This window comes from Ictalurus furcatus, chromosome 9, assembly GCF_023375685.1.
Source record: "Ictalurus furcatus strain D&B chromosome 9, Billie_1.0, whole genome shotgun sequence".
Classification (NCBI taxonomy): Eukaryota; Metazoa; Chordata; class Actinopteri; order Siluriformes; family Ictaluridae; genus Ictalurus; species Ictalurus furcatus.
The window spans coordinates 28,156,449-28,173,242 of NC_071263.1; positions in this window are offsets into that span (position 1 = coordinate 28,156,449).

Genomic DNA, 16,794 nt, shown 5'->3' on the forward strand with positions numbered 1-16,794 from the left:
ACAGGGGTAAAATCAAAACAAAAGCACATGGCAAAACAAACAAAAGCACATGTAGGACAAAGGACAAGCTCAAACCATGCCTCTGAGAGGCGGGACTCGTGACACAACGCAGTCGTCAGAGACAGTAAAAGGGGATGAGTGTTAACAGTGACGTCGGGTACAATAAGAAGAGCAGTGGGCCTAGAATAGATCCTTGAGGAGTACCAGTTTTCAGATTATGTGCTTTTGAGGTCTTTGTCCCTCCATGAAACCCTGTAGGATTCTCCCTGACAGGTAGGACACAAAAAGACTATTCACATGCCTGTCCTGTGATTGAGACCTGGTGTCTCCTTTATATTTGATCCTGAACTTCTTTCTATTTCTTTCTGTCTTCTCCACACACACACACACACACACACACACACACACACACAGACACACACCTGCTGAGAGACAGCTTTACAGCCATCATTAGTAGATGGTAATGAACGGCTCCATAATCTGCGCAGCACATTCTGTTCTGTGAGGAAAGTTGTATAGGTCAGCATGGTGAGGGGAAAACAAAGATGGAACCATGAAAATAATTATTTTTCCATCGTATCGGATAATTTCACAGTAAGCACACAGACGTAAAAAGATGCTAATGCTGATATTTATGCTGATTTAAATATCCACCCCAAAATACACTAATAACCAACAATACTGTTTTAGATTCTCTAATGTACATGAACATTTAGTTCATCAGTAAAAATCATAACACTCTTTATGAGGGTGGGAGTGGGCGGCTTTTACTCTCATGAGAGTGGGAGTGGGCGGCTTTTACTCTCATGAGAGTGGGAGTGGGCGGCTTTTACTCTCATGAGAGTGGGAGTGGGCGGCTTTTACTCTCATGAGAGTGGGAGTGGGCGGCTTTTACTCTCATGAGAGTGGGAGTGGGCGGCTTTTACTCTCATGAGAGTGGGAATGGGCGGCTTTTACTCTCATGAGAGTGGGAGTGGGCGGCTTTTACTCTCATGAGAGTGGGAGTGGGCGGCTTTTACTCTCATGAGAGTGGGAGTGGGCGGCTTTTACTCTCATGAGATTGGGAGTGGGCGGCTTTTACTCTCATGAGAGTGGGAATGGGTGGTTCTTACTCTCAGGACGGTGGGAGTGGGCGGCTTTTACTCTCATGAGAGTGGGAGTGGGCGGCTTTTACTCTCATGCGAGTGGGAGTGGGCGGCTTTTACTCTCATAAGATTGGGAGTGGGCGGCTTTTACTCTCATGAGAGTGGGAATGGGTGGTTCTTACTCTCAGGACGGTGGGAGTGGGCGGCTTTTACTCTCATGAGGGTGGGAGTGGGTGGTTCTTACTCTCAGGACGGTGGGAGTGGGCGGCTTTTACTCTCATGAGGGTGGGAGTGGGTGGTTCTTACTCTCAGGACGGTGGGAGTGGGCGGTTCTTACTCTCATGAGGGTGGGAGTGGGTGGTTCTTACTCTCATGAGGGTGGGAGTGGGCGGTTCTTGCTCTCATGAGAGTGGGAGTGGGCGGTTCTTACTCTCAGGACGGTGGGAGTGGGTGGTTTTTACTCTCATGAGGGTGGGAGTGGGTGGTTTTTACTATCATGAGGGTAGGAGTGGGCGGTTCTTACTCTCATGAGAGTGGGAGTGGGCGGTTTTTACTCTCATGAGAGTGGGAATGGGTGGTTCTTACTCTCATGAAGGTGGGAATGGGTGGTTCTTACTCTCATGAGAGTGGGAGTGGGCGGTTTTTACTCTCATGAGAGTGGGAGTGGGCGGTTTTTACTCTCATGAGGGTGGGAGTGGGTGGTTCTTACTCTCATGAGGGTGGGAGTGGGCAGTTCTTACTCTCATGAGAGTGGGAGTGGGCAGTTCTTACTCTCATGAGGGTGGGAGTGGGCAGTTCTTACTCTCAGGACGGTGGGAGTGGGCGGTTTTTACTCTCATGAGGGTGGGAGTGGGTGGTTCTTACTCTCATGAGGGTGGGAGTGGGCAGTTCTTACTCTCATGAGAGTGGGAGTGGGCAGTTCTTACTCTCATGAGGGTGGGAGTGGGCAGTTCTTACTCTCAGGACGGTGGGAGTGGGCGGTTTTTACTCTCATGAGGGTGGGAGTGGGTGGTTCTTACTCTCATGAGGGTGGGAGTGGGCAGTTCTTACTCTCATGAGAGTGGGAGTGGGCAGTTCTTACTCTCATGAGGGTGGGAGTGGGCAGTTCTTACTCTCAGGACGGTGGGAGTGGGCGGCTTTTACTCTCATGAGGGTGGGAGTGGGTGGTTCTTACTCTCAGGACGGTGGGAGTGGGCGGTTCTTACTCTCATGAGGGTGGGAGTGGGTGGTTCTTACTCTCATGAGGGTGGGAGTGGGCGGTTCTTACTCTCATGAGAGTGGGTGTGGGCGGTTCTTACTCTCAGGACGGTGGGAGTGGGTGGTTTTTACTCTCATGAGGGTGGGAGTGGGTGGTTTTTACTATCATGAGGGTAGGAGTGGGCGGTTCTTACTCTCATGAGAGTGGGAGTGGGCGGTTTTTACTCTCATGAGAGTGGGAATGGGTGGTTCTTACTCTCATGAAGGTGGGAATGGGTGGTTCTTACTCTCATGAGAGTGGGAGTGGGCGGTTTTTACTCTCATGAGAGTGGGAGTGGGCGGTTTTTACTCTCATGAGGGTGGGAGTGGGTGGTTCTTACTCTCATGAGGGTGGGAGTGGGCGGTTCTTACTCTCATGAGAGTGGGAGTGGGCAGTTCTTACTCTCATGAGAGTGGGAGTGGGCAGTTCTTACTCTCAGGACGGTGGGAGTGGGCGGTTTTTACTCTCATGAGAGTGGGAGTGGGCAGTTCTTACTCTCATGAGAGTGGGAGTGGGCAGTTCTTACTCTCAGGACGGTGGGAGTGGGCGGTTTTTACTCTCATGAGAGTGGGAGTGGGCAGTTCTTACTCTCATGAGAGTGGGAGTGGGTGGTTCTTACTCTCATGAGGGTGGGAGTGGGCAGTTCTTACTCTCAGGACGGTGGGAGTGGGCGGTTTTTACTCTCATGAGAGTGGGAGTGGGCGGTTCTTACTCTCATTAGGTTGAGAGCAGGTGTTTTTAAGCCCTGTGTGTTGGAGTTGGTGGTTTTTACTCTGTTGAGGGTGTTTGTTGGTAGTTTTTACTCCTGTGTGTTGGACTGGGCAGTTTTTATTTTCGTTTGATTGACATGAGAGTGTATTGGATGTGGTGTGCTGCTGTGTGACCCTTTCACCATGTCTTGTGTAAATGAATTCATTCAGACTTTGTTTCTCCATGTGGCTGTTTTTTTTCCTTATGATGGATTTCTATCCATGGAGGCCAAAACTAAACCTACTATGTTCTGTTTACACAGTCAAATCCATCTGCCAGTGAACCAAGCCTGTATGTCATAGGCCTGTATGATTACTGAGAGGATTTTGCACTTGTATTGCCATATGTATGTCCTGAGCATTTCCGTGGAATATCACTTGACAATATTTAATTCTTTTCTTTCTTTTTTTTTTTTTTTTGCTTTTGGCTTTGTTTTGATACTAACTCGCCTAATAGTTCACAAGCCACTGAGTAATGCTGTTTAGTCTTTGAGCTCTAGTGTAGAATAACATAATTAATTATAGGCACAAGCTTCTTTCTCTCACTGTGTGTGTATGTGTGTGTGTGTGTGTGTGTGTATGTGCTTGTTATTAGCTCCTGGAAAGACTTCAACACCTCTTGGGCTGCTTATCGACCAGATCTAAATGGCTTTGAACAACAGTAATGGAAAAACGAATGCACTCGCGGAAGATTCATAAGTGCTTAATCCCTACGTAAACAGAGATTTCAGGATGTAAATACAGCAATAATTCATGATTTCTCTTACTCTGTTCGGTCCAGTGCAGTGGAGTGTCGCTACTAATTTTCCCACTATTAATAGCACACATACCACTACACCTGGCTGAGAGCACTAAGTTTCCGACAAGTGTCTCTGTGATGCTGGTTTACATAGATTTTTTTATTTTTATTTTATATTACAGAATAAATAAATAATAATAATTCTTCCTTTTTTTAAATAATTGGTCTTCCGTATGCAAAAATCGTTATATATTATCACATAACTGTCATGATACGCTGGTCTACAGGCGACTCAGTGCAGTCGTAATGATGGAATCCAACTCGAGATGTTCTTGACACCGTCAGCGGCCATACCAGGAAGTCTGTGCTACTGCTACCTGGCACCATGCTGGTTCTACAACGGTATCATCACTGCTCCCATTCACATGAGTGCAGCAAGCATCTCTGAACACCTTTCAGGGAAGTCCTAAACTAAGTTCTTTACAGTATCTCATGACATTGTTGGCATACTTTATACTGTATGTGCTCGCCACTGCCCCTGGTGGTTAGGAGAGGTACAGTAGAGCACTTGTTAAGATAGTAACCGTGGTTTAAGGATAAACACCAGGGTTCCTTGTCATTTCTAACTGGGTTCTATGGAATGTTGGTTTTCTGATGGTGTTGTGTATTGCGCTGTGTGCCACCGTGTGATGAAGGTCGTAGCATGCATGAACACGAGCGCAAGGACGCATTCCTCTGAATGCAAGGAGACATTTTTATTGGGACATATATTCCTCTATTATGGGTGAGTTGCTATTTTATCTATTATCTAATGATGACTGTACGTAGTGATGTTATATATATTATCACTTTTGTCTGACTACTGTTTAATTTACCTTTAATTTTTAAACTTTGTTGATTGGGGACAGCATCCCCGTCATCAGATGGCCCACCTGGCCGTAGACATTACGGCCCTATTTGAATAGTTCTCAGTTCTTCTCCAGCACCTCCAGCCTTTCCATCACCTCCACTGTGTCGTAGATGTGACGACGGTCCACGTCTCTACTCGAACAGAAGCCGATTCTACTCCATCGGCCTCCTTTGAAGGCTCCTTTGTTCTGTCCTCCGATGATGAATCTAGGTCTTACAGTCCCACTTTATTAACCGACAGTTCTGATGATTCTATCTTGGTTTCGTCTAGTCCCTCGGATTATTCTCCGACCAGCCCTGTTAATGAATTCTTTTGTACCCAATCCTTAATAAACCTCATATTTTACCCTTAGAGCTGTTTCTATGTGCTTTTCTTTTTCATTTTCTTTCATTCCTACATAGCTACGTGTAAAATAAACCGCATGACGCTAAACGATACATTCAGACCCGAAGGATCCGCATAAACGGTAATAAATGAAGCATTGACAACTGGAAGAAGACTGTCATCAGCAGACAAACAGAATCACAATGGAGGAGCTCCATGATCACAACTTTGGGTAACATGAAATATTCAGTGCATAATTGGATCCATCTGTGTGTGTGTGTGTGTGTGTGTGTGTGTGTAGCAAACAGACAGTGATATAATTGCCCCTATATATTGTTTGCACACTCTTTATATAGCACATGGTCTGAAGTGAAGAAGCGGGATGGGGGGGCGGGGCCGACCGGGGGGGGGTATTGAGCTGTCATGTGGAAATTCACCAGCGCTGTGCTCCAGCACTGTATCTACCATGAGTTCCTCTCACAACCTGTCACGTCAGTGATTTTTTTTGTTCAACCCGAATACGATCAGACCTCTTAGCAGGAAAACTGTACATCAGTCGATTTCTTTGGCAATGTGTTAAATCTGTTTTCCTGCAGGATAAACAAACGTAACTGCTTCATGAAACATATGTGTTTTTAAAAAAAAATACAATTACAATTACAGACAGCTATTAATTAATGCATTACAATGTCTTCTGGGTGCGTCCTGCTCAGTCGTTTTCACTTGATTCCGCGGCGCTTTAAGGAAACATCTACGAAACTTCACCTGAGCAGGTAAACGAATGAAACAGACTTCGAAACGGCAGGAATGGAGAGAGAGGAAGCGCTGAGTGTTTTAAGAATATAGCCCACATGACGATCATTAAGCAGTTATGATTATGGCTTTGTTATCATTTTAATCAGAGGAGCCCATTTATTCATTCGTTTTTAAGCTAAACACATGGAGACCCAGCTGACTTGATGATGGCTGAATACACCCCTATGCTGAACAATTAAATAAACTAATCCAGTGCAGAAAGCAGAGCTGAGGGTCTTATATAAAGCTTACAGTAGTGATTAGTCATCATGATCCGGTTCTATAAAACAATTATGATTGTCTGGGCCGTACAAGGGCATCATTTTGAGGATTATTTGCCCTGCTTTAGAAGGGCAGGTGCTCAAATGTACGAAACTATACCAACATATATTCTAGACAACGTGAAACGGTATCTTATAACAAACCATATCATACGTTATGACTACATGATCACCGCATGATTGCCACATGAAGCGTGATAGTGTAGACGAGAGGTACGTGATGAGCCGACCGGTTTGAAGAACATAAAAATCAAACTCATCATATGTCAACATCACAGAATGTACGAAGTGCGCCAGTGGCTCACTTATTGCATCACATGCGGAATTCGAACAGTTCAGGTTTAATTTAAACCGGCAGTTATGGGAATAAGAAATGACGTACCTTTGTTTCTAAAAAATGAGCTGGTGGTTGTGCGTGACATTTCTATCGAATAATGGGTCATTCATTCAAAGACAGAGGTGTTAGACAGACCTAACGAACCCATGACTAATGCCAACTTTACCCTTCAGGTTATGGATGGCAGGCCTTGAGAAAAAAAAAAATGCCTTGCTAAAAAGGGCACCATGGTCATCTGGGGAAAAAAGGACAGGTACTTGAGATCCCCCTGCCCCCCCTTCTACAGGTACATGATGACACAGTCTCCCCTTTAGGCAGTGCGCTTGGTGAGCCACTCTTCGAATGTGGGCAACCGTGACATTGTTTACTATGGACATGTGCGTTTGTTTTGTTTCTGTTCTGTCTCCTCTCTGTTCTGCTATTGGTTGTTGTTCAGGGGTGTGGCTTTATTGTTCACAGCTGCCAGCGCTTAGCGCTGATTATGTTTGGGATATATACCGCTCGCATCCCTGTACACCTCGCAGAGTATTATACTTAATATAGTTAGATAGATTTAGTTGGTTTAACGTTAGATTAGTTTACCTAGACCACACTGGTGTTTTCCGCTCCCAGTTCATAGTCATAGTTCATGTTTCTTGTTTTGTGTTTTGACCCTGTTTTCTGTGACCGCGACTTCGATTCCTGCTTGGCCCAGTTTATGCCCGCTTGCCGATCGCCCGACCCACTGCCTGTTTTTGACTACGCATCTGTTTCACGTTTTGGATTTGTCTGCCTGCCTCCTTTAATGAAAGCTCCTAACTGCAATTGCTTCCGTATCCTACTCCCTTACGTCTCGCGACGTGACACATGACAGAAGTACCTGCAGAAGGTACCTAACCCTATCCCTAAAGCGACATTTCATAATAGTTAGTCAGTCCAATATGAACCTCCCCGAACGACTCACAATCCCGTCATGGCTGATTCTGATCACGGGAGGCATGTCGACTATCCCGTGTGAGAGCACGGTCTCGGTGTTGTGTGAAAGGCCTGTTCTCCATCATATTTATTTTGATGTGAAGCCACGCTTGTTCATAAGAAATGCCGCAAGATTCCAAGTAGTTGGAATCATGTGATATTCGTAAGCATGAACTGAAAATCTACGTTGTTTTTATTCCGAGTGAACGCTGGGTGGCGAACGGAAGGGGAGTCGGTGAGGACGAAGGCTCAAGGACCGACTGGGGCAAAACCAAATGAGTGAAATTCATTCTTATATCCGAGGCCTCTCAGATTTTCCACATAGTAGTATATATGCTGTAGTGTGGGCTAAGCATGAAATCCTTCCAGCATATTCAGGGAGGTTTAGGCTCACTTGCACTATACAGACCACTCGTATGGTTTGAAACGTTTCGCTTATCGTAGATCTTCATTAAGTGCTTTTGCAGCACCGATATAAGATCATAAGTGCAAATATTTCTGTCTACAGCACCGATTTCAGACATTTAATCCCACACCTTCGGATCAAAAGCGTTTTAACATCGGCAGAAACGTTTCCGTCGGGTGTCCACAAACTTCTGACCGGCAAGTGTACGGATAACCAGTGTCATTCTTTAATAAATACACAATGGTAAGTTGTGCATGTGGTATAAGAGGAATAAAACACTATATAATCAATAATCATCTTTGATTATTGGTGGTAACGGTGGCATCACCCCAATCCAGAGTCAAGTTACATCGTAGTAGTAAGGAACAGGTCTGTTCACGCCGTAGCATAAGTGCATCGCCGTCATAGTGTGACTGGACGACGGTAACACCTCGGTGAGTGTTAACGAGCAGAGAATTGGCCTTTTACAGCACACTGTAAATCAGCACGCGTGTAACATAACAGCCAGTGATAAACAGCAGCGGATTGACATAGTGCATGCGTTTAAGTAAGAAAGCATAGTGTAAATAAGCATAAGTGCATAGCTTTCATAGTGCGGCACGATGAATGCGACGCAGCGGTAAGTGATAATAACACTAACACTGCTCGTTCATGACCTCCTGATGTTCTCTCATGCGACTTCCTTACCGAGGAACTGACGGCGCGTCTGTCCTTCACCGAGATCTGAGCACGCTCATAATGGGAGATCTCTGATATCTGTTTTAGTGTTCTGGCTCTGTGGTGGTCCAAACATCCCACTGTTTTTCATTCCTCCTTCAAAGCTCTTAAGATCCTTTTTAAGATTAGCTTCTTTGAAGTTTGGAGGACGACGGATAAAAACAAGCACATGGACACAGGGACAAGTGATCAGGAGTTCAGGATTGATCGTGGAAGCTGTCAGAGATACCGTTACTACACCGAGATCGGTTCATTTCCCTAAATAAATAAACGAGCAAGTATAATGTTTGTGTCTCGTTTGTTTAATCGGGTTCTCTTGATCTACTTGTGTGAAAATCTGATGCCGTTTTAGGTCATGTTTATGCAGAAATGTAGAAAGTAGAACTCTAAACTTTCAAGCACCACTGTATTTATAATTAAATAACAAAGTTACTTATTCATGCCCCGGTATTAATTATTCACTGCCATATTTTTGCCACTGTATATTTTAGTTGTTTTTATTATACTGTATATTTCAATGTTTCATTAATAATAATAATAATAATAATAATAATAATAATAATAATAATAAAAAACTCCACATTGAACGTTTTCCGATTTGTTATCGTGGTGTTTTAGACACATGAGTTGCACTATCGCTCCCCATCTGAACAGAAGCAGTCACAATAATCGAATCTGCGAGAAAAATCGATGTAAAACATTCTCAAAATGCCCAACAGTGTAGAATAAAAAAAAAAAGTCCAAACAGAATTTTTAAAAAAATATATATATTCGCAAGGCAAGTTTATTGGTATGGTTCAATTCATACATAAAATGCTTTACGGCGGGAAACTGGACAAAATTAAGTAATAAAAGAAATCAGTATATTGAGATATTTCTACATTTTCTACAGATCGTATATATGCTAAAATAGGTTGTTGGAAATGAAATATACAGAAAAATCAATAAAAAAAATTGAAGGTCTTGATTTAGCTATAGAAGCAGAGTGAAAGAGGTCTGCATTGTTTTTAAGGTAGATATACGCTAATACACTGTATGTGTACTGATGAGGTACGAAGAAGATGAGCTACGATGGTAGATGTACACACGTATATCTAAAATAGGATCGATTTTCTGATCTCAGATAACCATGGTCTTCTTTTTTTTGTCTTTACGTCCTTGAATTTGCGTGATTTGAAGGTCTAAGCGATGAACCACACACACACACACACACACACACACACACACACACACATGTGACAAGTCCCTTTCTGCAAATTTACAAAGTGCCAAGAGTCCGTATTTTTATTCCGACAGCTAAAAAAGCAATCGAGGAAGGAGATGAGGATCTGCAGAATTTTGTAACCCCTGGTGCGCTTCTATTATAAAGAACTGACATCTCAATGGGGAGGTAATTGAAGAGGCTGAAATGAATCATACTGTACCTCAGTGTGATTAGTTTATCCTTGTGAGAGCTGTGAAACACCATGTTCTTTCCAAACAGGATATGAAGATATAAATAATAAGATAAAATAAATAAATAAATTTTAAAAAATCATGTGCCATCTTGCTGTGAGGGTAATTAATGAAGAGCTCAAAGTCATGTGACTTTCATCATCATTCACCTTCACTGTCCGATTGAAAATCATACAAATTTATCCATCCATCCATCTTCTATACCGCTTTATCCTTTTCAGGGTCACGGGGAACCTGGAGCCTATCCCAGGGAGTATCGGGGCACAAGGCGGGGTGCATCCTGGATACGGTGCCAATCCATCGCAGGGCGCAATCACATACACACTCACACACCCATTCATACACTACGGACACTTTAGACACGCCGATCAGCCTACCATGCATGTCTTTGGAATGGGGGAGGAAACCGGAGTACCCGGAGGAAACCCCCGCAGCACGGGGAGAACACGCAAACTCCGCACACACAGGGCCACGGTGGGAATCGAACCCCCGACCCTGGAGGTGTGAACCGAACGTGCTCACCACTAACCCACCGTGCGCCCCAAATTTATGCGACAGTACAAAAAGATCAATAATAATAATAATAATAATAACAATTAAAATAATAAACTTCTTTTCAAAAATTGAAAGTAAGGATATTTGGAAAAATTTTCGACATTTTTACAGACTTAACTTTTTTTTCAAGGCCTCAAAATTCTCCTGAGTCATCCCCCCCCCCCCCCAACCCTTAATTATCCCTACAGCAGCAATTAGTAGCAATTACAGGACTGTAGAAATTAAAACCGATCTTAACAAAACCATATAAAAAAGCCCATATACTGTATTGCGTGTCACGTTTAAGATCGAAAGGGAAAGACAGCAATTTACAAAGCCCGCACGCTTGCGCTATCGCACGTGAATCACGCACTCGTGGCTTCTTGAGTTTGGATGTTACGAAAAGAGTTTTTAATATATAAAAACGGGCCATTTTTAGGATTAACCTCGATCGACATCCTAACGTTCACTGACAATTAATGAATGGTTATGATACTAAATAGTACGATGACATGCGGTTTGAATATACTCTTGAGTCTAGCCGTAAGCAGTATTGCTGATTAAGCATCTCTACTGAAGTTAAAGATGTAAGTCTATCTATTGTATCTCCGAGGAAGGACCTTTTATCCTCTGTAATTAAGTCCCCTTCTCTCCTGCCCATTAGATCTCAGTCAAGCGCTCAGGGCACAAATTACAGCCTTTTTGCCCTTTCTCTCTCTCTCTCTCTCTCTCTCTCTCCTCCATTTCTCCTTCCATCCTTCCTTTCGCATTCCTTCCCAAGTCATGGCGTCTATATTTGATTTAAAATGTGCATCTTTGCGTCACGAGAGCGCTCGGCCAGAACATAATAAAAGAGGGTGAGAACGTGAGAACAAAAGAGAAAGAGAAGTGTGGAAATGTTCCCGGACAGATTTGAGGTGAATCAGACGGACGGTGACGTCGCGTATGGGAACGTGATTTGCTCTCGTAGGACATGTTTACCGACTCAACATTCGTTTAACGTTTTAATCCAATCTTTTAAACAATGAACCCCATCAGTGTCATCTGCCACTCCGCCCACTCCTGGGCTCCTTAATCATTTCCTTCAGAATAAATACACATTTGGTGACGATTTTGAAATTTTGACATTTACTTAGACACAGACACGGCAGACTGTGCAAATTGTTAGCCGGTGTTAGCTCGAGGGTGTTAGCTAAATAGCTTTTTTATTAGATGAATGATGGAAAACATGGAGCTGTAATCATTTTGACATGCATTTTGTCCCATTGAGATCATGTAGATACATAGATTTACATCCGTATTTAAAAAAAATTAGATGACTGAAAACAAATATGGTTATATGGAATATGTTATATGGAAATAATCCCAAACAGGATGGATTAATATTCTAGAACAGTCTCTACTGTTCTCTCTCTTAAAATGAATGACTTTGACGCAATGTGAACACTGCTGGATTTAATATTAACTAGTGATTGAGCTAGCTCGGTGATTACGACATGTGAATTACCCCTCAAAGGCTTAGCTACATATATATACTTAGATTTGATTCTGCTTTACTTAGACACAAACATCTGCAAATGACTAAATGTAATGAGTGTCGAGAGCTGATGTGGTATCTGATTATTCTGATGTGTTAGATTTGGGTTGGGTCTGGCGACTTACCGGATTTGGCGACTAAATTGGAGTAATTTGGAAACAAACTTTCCATTCATTCCTGCATTTGGAGTTGTTTACAATTCAAGTCACAAAAGGGCTGCAGTCTCTGCTTTCATGGGAAGCGCCAGATGTTTGTGTGTGTGTGTGTGTGTGTGTGTGTGTGTGTGTGTGTGTGTGTGTGTGACAGAGAGAGAGCAAGAGAGAGAGAGAGAGAGAGAGAGAGAGAGAATACAAATGTACTAAAAATGATATAAATATGTGATAATTTTGAGCTTAAAGATTTCCAGGTTATGACAGGTTGAGGTTACTGAGGTTTGTATTAGGGTTTCTGAGTTTGAGGTTACTGAGGTTAGGGTTTGGGTTTCTGAGTTTGAAGTTACTGAGGTTAGGGTTTGGGTTTCTGATTTTGAGGCTACTGAGGTTAGGGTTTGGGTTTCTGAGTTTGAGGTTACTGAGGTTATGGTTTGGGTTTCTGAGTTTGAGGTTACTGAGGTTAGGGTTTGGGTTTCTGATTTTGAGGCTACTGAGGTTAGGGTTTGGGTTTCTGAGTTTGAGGTTACTGAGGTTATGGTTTGGGTTTCTGAGTTTGAGGTTACTGAGGTTAGGGTTTGGGTTTCTGAGTTTGAGGTTACTGAGATTAAGGTTTGGGTTTCTGAGTTTGAGGTTACTGAGGTTAGGGTTTGGGTTTCTGAGTTTGAGGTTACTGAGGCTAGAGTTTGGGTTTCTGAGTTTGAGGTTACTGAGGTTTGTATTTGGGTTTCTGTGTTTGAGGTTACTGAGGTTAAGGTTTGGGTTTCTGAGTTTGAGGTTACTGAGGTTATGGTTTGGGTTTCTGAGTTTGAGGTTACTGAGGTTAGGGTTTGGGTTTCTGATTTTGAGGCTACTGAGGTTAGGGTTTGGGTTTCTGAGTTTGAGGTTACTGAGGTTATGGTTTGGGTTTCTGAGTTTGAGGTTACTGAGGTTAGGGTTTGGGTTTCTGAGTTTGAGGTTACTGAGGTTAAGGTTTGGGTTTCTGAGTTTGAGGTTACTGAGGTTAAGGTTTGGGTTTCTGAGTTTGAGGTTACTGAGGTTAGGGTTTGGGTTTCTGAGTTTGAGGTTACTGAGGCTAGAGTTTGGGTTTCTGAGTTTGAGGTTACTGAGGTTTGTATTTGGGTTTCTGTGTTTGAGGTTACTGAGGTTAAGGTTTGGGTTTCTGAGTTTGAGGTTACTGAGGTTATGGTTTGGGTTTCTGAGTTTGAGGTTACTGAGGTTAGGGTTTGGGTTTCTGATTTTGAGGCTACTGAGGTTAGGGTTTGGGTTTCTGAGTTTGAGGTTACTGAGGTTATGGTTTGGGTTTCTGAGTTTGAGGTTACTGAGGTTAGGGTTTGGGTTTCTGAGTTTGAGGTTACTGAGGTTAAGGTTTGGGTTTCTGAGTTTGAGGTTACTGAGGTTAAGGTTTGGGTTTCTGAGTTTGAGGTTACTGAGGTTAGGGTTTGGGTTTCTGAGTTTGAGGTTACTGAGGCTAGAGTTTGGGTTTCTGAGTTTGAGGTTACTGAGGTTTGTATTTGGGTTTCTGTGTTTGAGGTTACTGAGGTTAGGGTTTGGGTTTCTGATTTTGAGGCTACTGAGGTTATGGTTTGGGTTTCTGAGTTTGAGGTTACTGAGGTTATGGTTTGGGTTTCTGAGTTTGAGGTTACTGAGGTTAGGGTTTGGGTTTCTGATTTTGAGGCTACTGAGGTTAGGGTTTGGGTTTCTGAGTTTGAGGTTACTGAGGTTATGGTTTGGGTTTCTGAGTTTGAGGTTACTGAGGTTAGGGTTTGGGTTTCTGAGTTTGAGGTTACTGAGGTTAAGGTTTGGGTTTCTGAGTTTGAGGTTACTGAGGTTAAGGTTTGGGTTTCTGAGTTTGAGGTTACTGAGGTTAGGGTTTGGGTTTCTGAGTTTGAGGTTACTGAGGTTAAGGTTTGGGTTTCTGAGTTTGAGGTTACTGAGGTTAGGGTTTGGGTTTCTGAGTTTGAGGTTACTGAGGTTAAGGTTTGGGTTTCTGAGTTTGAGGTTACTGAGGTTATGGTTTGGGTTTCTGAGTTTGAGGTTACTGAGGTTAGGGTTTGGGTTTCTGAGTTTGAGGTTACTGAGGTTAAGGTTTGGGTTTCTGAGTTTGAGGTTACTGAGATTAGGGTTTGGGTTTCTGAGTTTGAGGTTACTGAGGTTAGGGTTTGGGTTTCTGAGTTTGAGGTTACTGAGGTTAGGGTTTGGGTTTCTGAGTTTGAGGTTACTGAGGTTAGGGTTTGGGTTTCTGAGTTTGAGGTTACTGAGGTTAGGGTTTGGGTTTCTGAGTTTGAGGTTACTGAGGTTAGGGTTTGGGTTTCTGAGTTTGAGGTTACTGAGGTTAAGGTTTGGGTTTCTGAGTTTGAGGTTACTGAGGTTAAGGTTTGGGTTTCTGTGTTTGAGGTTACTGAGGTTAAGGTTTGGGTTTCTGAGTTTGAGGTTACTGAGGTTAGGGTTTGGGTTTCTGAGTTTGAGGTTACTGAGGTTAGGGTTTGGGTTTCTGAGTTTGAGGTTACTGAGGTTAGGGTTTGGGTTTCTGAGTTTGAGGTTACTGAGGTTAGTGTTTGGGTTTCTGAGTTTGAGGTTACTGAGGTTATGGTTTGGGTTTCTGAGTTTGAGGTTACTGAGGTTAGGGTTTGGGTTTCTGAGTTTGAGGTTACTGAGGTTAGGGTTTGGGTTTCTGAGTTTGAGGTTACTGAGGTTAGGGTTTGGGTTTCTGAGTTTGAGGTTACTGAGGTTAAGGTTTGGGTTTCTGAGTTTGAGGTTACTGAGGTTAAGGTTTGGGTTTCTGAGTTTGAGGTTACTGAGGTTAGGGTTTGGGTTTCTGAGTTTGAGGTTACTGAGGTTAGTGTTTGGGTTTCTGAGTTTGAGGTTACTGAGGTTAGGGTTTGGGTTTCTGAGTTTGAGGTTACTGAGGTTAGGGTTTGGGTTTCTGAGTTTGAGGTTACTGAGGTTAGGGTTTGGGTTTCTGTGTTTGAGGTTACTGAGGTTAAGGTTTGGGTTTCTGAGTTTGAGGTTACTGAGGTTAGGGTTTGGGTTTCTGAGTTTGAGGTTACTGAGGTTAGGGTTTGGGTTTCTGAGTTTGAGGTTACTGAGGTTAGGGTTTGGGTTTCTGAGTTTGAGGTTACTGAGGTTAAGGTTTGGGTTTCTGAGTTTGAGGTTACTGAGGTTAGGGTTTGGGTTTCTGAGTTTGAGGTTACTGAGGTTAGGGTTTGGGTTTCTGAGTTTGAGGTTACTGAGATTAAGGTTTGGGTTTCTGAGTTTGAGGTTACTGAGGTTAGGGTTTGGGTTTCTGAGTTTGAGGTTACTGAGATTAAGGTTTGGGTTTCTGAGTTTGAGGTTACTGAGGTTAGGGTTTGGGTTTCTGAGTTTGAGGCTACTGAGGTTAGGGTTTGGGTTTCTGAGTTTGAGGTTACTGAGGTTTGTATTTGGGTTTCTGTGTTTGAGGTTACTGAGGTTAGGGTTTGGGTTTCTGAATTTGAGGTTACTGAGGTTAGGGTTTGGGTTTCTGAGTTTGAGGTTACTGAGGTTAAGGTTTGGGTTTCTGAGTTTGAGGTTACTGAGGTTAGTGTTTGGGTTTCTGAGTTTGAGGTTACTGAGGTTAGTGTTTGGGTTTCTGTGTTTGAGGTTACTGAGGTTAGGGTTTGGGTTTCTGTGTTTGAGGTTACTGAGGTTAGGGTTTGGGTTTCTGAGTTTGAGGTTACTGAGGTTAGGGTTTGGGTTTCTGAGTTTGAGGTTACTGAGGTTTGTATTTGGGTTTCTGTGTTTTAGGTTACTGAGGTTAAGGTTTGGGTTTCTGAGTTTGAGGTTACTGAGGTTATGTTTTGGGTTTCTGTGTTTGAGGTTACTGAGGTTAGGGTTTGGGTTTCTGAGTTTGAGGTTACTGAGGTTAGGGTTTGGGTTTCTGAGTTTGAGGTTACTGAGGTTAGGGTTTGGGTTTCTGAATTTGAGGTTACTGAGGTTAGGGTTTGGGTTTCTGAGTTTGAGGTTACTGAGGTTAAGGTTTGGGTTTCTGTGTTTGAGGTTACTGAGGTTAGTGTTTGGGTTTCTGAGTTTGAGGTTACTGAGGTTAGTGTTTGGGTTTCTGTGTTTGAGGTTACTGAGGTTATGTTTTGGGTTTCTGTGTTTGAGGTTACTGAGGTTAGGGTTTGGGTTTCTGAGTTTGAGGTTACTGAGGTTAGGGTTTGGGTTTCTGAGTTTGAGGTTACTGAGGTTTGTATTTGGGTTTCTGTGTTTGAGGTTACTGAGGTTAAGGTTTGGGTTTCTGAGTTTGAGGTTACTGAGGTTATGTTTTGGGTTTCTGTGTTTGAGGTTACTGAGGTTAGGGTTTGGGTTTATGAATTTGAGGTTACTGAGGTTAGGGTTTGGGTTTCTGAGTTTGAGGTTACTGAGGTTAGGGTTTGGGTTTCTGAGTTTGAGGTTACTGAGGCTAGAGTTTGGGTTTCTGAGTTTGAGGTTACTGAGGTTTGTATTTGGGTTTCTGTGTTTGAGGTTACTGAGGTTAAGGTTTGGGTTTCTGAGTTTGAGGTTACTGAGGTTATGGTTTGGGTTTCTGAGTTTGAGGTTACTGAGGTTAGGGTTTGGGTTTCTG